We start from the raw sequence: 6,447 nt of genomic DNA, 5'->3' as shown, positions 1-6,447 counted from the left end.
GAGAGAGAGAGAGAGACAGCGTGAGCAGGGGAGGGTCAGAGAGAGAGGGAGACACAGACTCTGAAACAGGCTCCAGGCTCTGAGCTGGCAGTCAGCACAGAGCCCGACGCGGGGCTCGAACCCACGAACCGCAAGATCATGACCTAAGTGAAAGTTGGACGCTTAACCGACTAAGCCACCCAGGCGCCCCTGGAGGAATACTTTTTAGTTTGATCACTCAACTATCGATAGGTTTGATCATTTTACCTTGCTTTCCCAGAAGGATTTGAAACTGGCCCAGGATTGTACATTCAACAAATTTATCAATCACCTATTTTTAAAAATATTAATGTCCCCTGAGTGATTTTCATGTATGAGATTAAAATGTGTTTACTAATGGCTATATTATGTCCAATAATCAAGCTTAGCAATTCAAGTTTAAGTAGTCCTTATTGAAATACTGGAGTACCTCTGAACCAGATTCCTGAGGACCCACAGAATCTAACTTTTAACTCAAGATGTTTTCTCAGACTTGATTCAGATGGCAACCCAAGAGACATTAATCATACTGCTAGATCACCGTATAATTTCCTGATAACTAATGGATTTGTATTTGAAAGGTCCAACAGCATTTTTTTTTTTTGGCTTATGTTTCTCTCATTCTTGATTTTAAATCCAAATGTAGTCACATCTTTTTTAAAGTTTTCATTTATTCTTCACCTAACTCCAGTAAGATTTGTTGCAGTTGACAGGAAATCTGTAGTCAGTGGGCACCTGGGTGGCTCCGCTGGTTAAGCATATGACTCTTGGTTTCAGCTCAGGTGATGATCTGCTGATTTGTAGGTTCAAGCCCTGTATCAAGCTCAGAGCCCACTTGGGCTCCGCCCCCCCCTCTTTCTCTCTCTTTCTCTCACCGCCCCCTTCCCTGCTCATGTGTGTGTGTGTATGTGCTCTCTCAAATTAAATAAATAAAAATAAATAGAAAATAAAAAAGCAAATGAGGGGGAAAAAACACCTAGGAGAATATAAATCAGAATAGGTGGGGAGTTGGGAACAAATGGTAACTATGATATAGGTGACCAGATTGTGAAATGTAGAATTGTTATACTCAGTTTGAGCTGCCTGGGTACCAAAGTAAAACAACATTGATCTTTTACATACTACTCTTTAATCATGAGTTCCTCAAGAGGAATTGTTTTAAACTGGAGTAAAGTCTTCGTCACTATACCATTTTTTATTAAAAATAAGAATAACTCATCAAATTAAAAATTCCTGGACTTGTTAAAAGATTATATCAAAACATATTCAGAGGTAAAATATTAGACACGTCCTTATCAGAGATCAAACCAGAATAGATAACCTTTACTACTGTTATTCAGTGGTGTTCTTGGAAGTCTTTGTCAGTACAGTTACCAAGACAAGAAGTAATGATACAAGTATTAGGAAGTGAGAACATTATTTGTAAGAAATATCTACCTAGAAGACAATCAGCTGACAAGTCATTAGAAACAAGGCAGTTCAGCAAGGTGACTGAAAGCAAGATTAACCTATAAACATAGCAATATTGAGAAATTTTATGGGGTGAGGGGGAATGGATACTATTCCAATGACAATTTTTTATTTTAATTTTTTTCCCTTCATAGTTTATTGTCAAATTGGTTTCCATATAACACCCAGTGCTCATCCCAACAAGTGCCCTCCTCCATGCCCATCACCCCCCTTCCTCTCTCCCCCACCCCCATCAGCTCTCAGTTCTCAACATTCAAGAATCTCATGGTTTGCCTCCCTCCCTCTCCCCAACTATATTTCCCCTTGTTCTCCTCCATGGTCCTCTGTTAAGTTCCTCCTAATCCTCCTATGCGTGCAAACATATGGTATCTGTCCTTCTCTGCCTTATTTCGCTCAGCATAACACCCTCAAATTCCATCCACGTTGCTACAAATGGCCAGATTTTATTCTTTCTCATTGCCATGTAGTAGTCCATTGTATAAATGGCATCTTGATCCATTTGTCAGTTGATGGACATTTAGGTTCTTTCCATGATTTGGCTATTGTTGAGAGTGCTGCTATGAACATTGGGATCCATGTGCCCCTATGCATCAGCACTCCTGTATCCCTTGGGTAAATTCCTAGCAGTGCTACTGCTGGGTCATAGGGGAGTTCTATTGTTAATTTTTTGAGGAACCTCCACACTTTTCCAGAGGGGCTGCACCAGTTTACATTCCCACCAACAGTGTAGGAGGGTGCCCGTTTCTCCACATCCTCGCCAGCATCTATAATCTTCCTGATTTGTTTGTTTTAGCACACTCTAACCGGCGTGAGGTGGCCTCTCAATGTGGTTTTTATCTGCATTTCCCTGATGATGAGGGACACTGAGCATCATTTCATGTGACTGTTGGCCATCTGGTTGTCCTCTTTGGAGAAGTGTCTGTTCATATCTTCTGCCCATTTCTTCGTTGGATTATTTGTTTTTCAGGTGTGGAGTTTGGTGAGTTCCTTATAGATTTTGGATACTAGCCCTTTATCTGATATGTCATTTGCAACCATCTTTTCCCATTCCGTAGGTTGCCTATTAGTTTTGTGGATTATTTCCTTTGCCGTGAAAAAGCTTTTAATCTTGATGAGGTCCCGGTAGTTCATTTTTGCTCTTGATTCCCTTGCCTTTGGGGATGTGTCAGGTAAGAAATTGCTGTGGTTGAGGTCAAGCAGGTTGTTTCCTGCTTTCTTTTCTAGGGTTTTAATGGTTTCCTGCCTCACATTCAGGTCCTTTATCCATTTTGAGTTTATTTGTGTGTATGGTGTGAGCAAGTGATCTAGTTTCATAGTGCTGTCCAGTTCTCCCAGCACCATCTGTTAAAGAGGCTGTCTTTTTTCCATTGGATACTCTTTCCCATTTTGTCAAAGATTAGTTGGCCATACATCTGTGGGTCCAATTCTGAGTTCTCTATTCTATTCCGCTGGTCTGTGTATCTGTTTTTGTGCCACCAATAGCAATTTTTTAAAGGGTTACCTAGGGGCGCCTGGGTGGCTTAGTTGGTTAAGCATCCAACTTTCGCTTAGGTCATGATCTCGTGGTTCGTGGATTCGAGCCCCGCGTTGGGCTCTGTGCTGACTGCCAGTGCAGAGCCTGGAGCCCATTTCAGAGTCTGTCTCCCTCTCTCTCTGACCCTCCCCTGCTCACGCTGTCTCTCTCTCTCTCTCCTAGAAATAAATAAAAATATTTTTAAAAAAATAAAAAATAAAGCGTTACCTAGAAATAAAAGCCTAACAAGAGTCTTACTGGAAAGGTTAAAACTTTATTGAAGGATATAAAACAAATAGTGGAGACGAATATCATGGTTATGAATGGGAAGACTTAATATTGTAAAGAATTCAATCCTATTTTTAGAATCTCAACAGAATTTACCATAGAGCTGTTCAAACTGATTCTAAAATGGATTTGAACGTGTATTCAAAAATAGCCAGAACATAAAATTGTAACCATTATGTATGTCCCATACTATGCTTACAGACTTACACTTCACTTTGAAATTCAGCATACTGTATGCCTTAATTCAACTGCCTCAATTGCATTTGATCAAAAGATTTTAATGAACTTAGAGATGCATAAAATTTGCTCATAAACCAATGGGAAGCAGCTGTTCCTTTGCAAGACAAGTGACCAGTTCTTGCTGGGAGAACATAAAAACCTTGTTTCCATATAAAGCATTTGCAGGGGTGGAGAGAAAGGAATCCTAGCATCTCAGAGTAACCAGATGGATAGGAGAGCAAGGAGCCATTCAGCAGTCATTTGCCCAGGACGTGCCATGTTTTGAAGAAGGCAGGGATTCCCTCTGCACCAGAAAGCCAGCCCTAGACCCACCACCATTTGTCTATAGAGTCTTCAAGTAGTCTTTGAATCTGCTTTTGACTTTAAAGAAGAAATTTTCTGATCACCTTTCAGGGTCATGCGTGTGAATCCTAGCTTCTAGAATCAGGGAGCAAAGCATCCACTTACACGCCCCACCTTCATCCACCTCCTACTCCCCACTGCCACGGCCTTGCACCAATCAAGGAGGATCTGGGCCCCATTCCTGCGAACTCTCTAAGTAGCCCAGAAGTAACCCAAGTTGTGTTCCACTGACCCAGGTGGAAAGGAGGACGCCTTCTCTATAGCTATGGAATACATAAGCCAGAATCTGCCTAGTCCAACACTAAGCAAGACAGGTAATTTGCTAAGAACTTTGGGTCACTGTTTTTGGCTACATGTTTATCGTCAAATGTTCCCCTCGAGGAAAATAGAACTTAGCCCACTATGGTTAAGGTGTACATGGTCTGGACACTGGCTGCCCACCTCACTGCTTGGGAGTCCAGGCAGTAAGGGGCCACCTTCTCCGCAGTTCTGGCCACTGCTCAGATGTTGAGGCATTTCGGTTCCCAGCAGTGGAGCCCTCTCAGCTCCTAATTTGGACTTGAACCTGATTTACTATTTTAGATTTGTTTTGAATTGAGAACGTTTTTATAACTAACCTTCATTCAAATTAGACATTTGTTCCAGCCTTTGTTGGTACTAGCTATTAGTTATAAAATCAGTAAATGCTGAATCTGGTAAAACTGGATAGGCCTCAGGAAGGCCACATGGTCAAGCATATCCACTTTAATAAGAGTTACACTGACCGTTGGTTGTCCTTCCTTTCCAGGACCCTCACCTTCCTGGAGTAGCTGAAGCTGAAACATTAATGCTGATTAGTTCTGTCTCCACAGTGGGCCCTGGCATGGGGTGAAAATTGGATGGTGACAAGCTGTCACAAATACCAAAATGTCAATGAAAGCACTTCTTATCCACCAGCAGATGTAAGGATATAATTTGCAAGGAGATTAAGTTTTTCAAAGTCAATAAATAGTACTTTCAGTAATCTTTAATGCTTTTCAACTTTTCACAAGGAGTAGAATATAAGAATGACTTTGACAGCTTATTTCCAAAGGTAAATTTGTGAATGGAACCTGAGTGCATCTGAGTATATATGATGAAATATATGCAGAACTATGGGGTTTGGGTTGGGAGAGGGGGTTGTTCTTTTAATGTGAAGTGTTATGACACACACTAGTCAAAGCAGCCATTCAGGGTTCCTGATATTTCAGGATAAGTTCCACCAGCCTGTTGGAGTGTTGTTTTTTCCTCAGCACCATCTGTATTAGTAATCCAAAGAGTGTCTGTTTGAGAAAAAAAAATTATATATATATGTATGTGATATATAGTGTGTGTGTGTGTGTGTGTGTGTGTGTATTTGTCAAAATGAGAGCCTCTCCTTTTTGCAGCAAAACGGAACCTTGGTCCTTAAGTCACTGCCCACAGATACAGGGTCAGCCTTATCACAGTAAGGCCCACTGTGGGAGAAAGAGCAGCATTGGGATTGCGGACTCTGAGTCTGGTGTTCGAGCCCCTGGGACGGATGCCCATATGAATGTCTTTAAGTGTCCATATCACTCCTCCTTCTTGTCAGAGTGGAAATATACTGCCACAACTTCTGGTGCCATCCCGCCTTGCAACGTGGTCTGCCCTCCCGTGCAAGGTCTTCCGGCAGCTTCTCCATGGCTGGTTTCTTTTTTGTTACTCTAAAAGTGCCCATTACTACCTGTGTCTCCTGAGGTCAGTACTTCAGAAGCTCTCCCCTCCTCTTGCAGGAAGGATGGTGGGGAGAATGGACTTCAACTGCTCATCTCTTGTTTACAGATGGTCTTGTAGTGGAGCCCTTTAGTGACGACGAAGGGCATGTTGCTGATCTCCGTCTTGGCTGAGCCAAAAGAGGGCACTTTAATACAGATAGACAGAGGTAGGTCACTGTGCTGTGAGGCCCCCTTGGGCCAATGTCTTCAGGAGCTTTATAATCATATGTGTCACTTTGGGGCTACCCGTTTTCTAGATAGGAAGCAGTTCTTCACTTGACTAATGATGAAGTTTCTTCTGTTTTCAGGGACTTTCTGCCAAGTTGACTCTTGTAATAACCCACTTTTCTCCTTCAGTTTCCAGTTTTACTGCTGTATATGTTATATACAGCTTCCAGTAATAACTCCTGGCAGAGCGGGTGGGAGCTTGGCCCTGGAAATGGCAATGGTCTCTCCGAGCATGCCTCACAGGACACATGCTGCCTGCCATACAGATTCTGCTTCTAGCAACTGCCTGGGACTTCCTGAAATAAGAGGACCCAATTAACGTGTCATCATCCCCTCCAGAAAATAGCCAGAGTCCTGAGTGCTGGTTGCCAGCCTCCATTTCATCATTTGGTTTTCTACTTTTAAATGTTGTTTCCACAGAACGTAGAGCAGTCCACCTCACGCGTTGCTTTTTACTCTTTTTTAGACTAGTGAGGTGACCTGTTCAAGCAAGACAAGCCAAATGAATCTCGACGAAGGCAACTCATAACACCATAAAAGCAAATAAATGATTTTACCTCAGCTGGCCAGAACATATTTTTGGGAGGCACAGAG

The sequence above is a fragment of the Crocuta crocuta genome, unplaced genomic scaffold (genome assembly GCF_008692635.1).
Source record: "Crocuta crocuta isolate KB4526 unplaced genomic scaffold, BGI_CrCroc_1.0 scaffold580, whole genome shotgun sequence".
Classification (NCBI taxonomy): Eukaryota; Metazoa; Chordata; class Mammalia; order Carnivora; family Hyaenidae; genus Crocuta; species Crocuta crocuta.
This window is presented reverse-complemented; position numbering follows the sequence as displayed.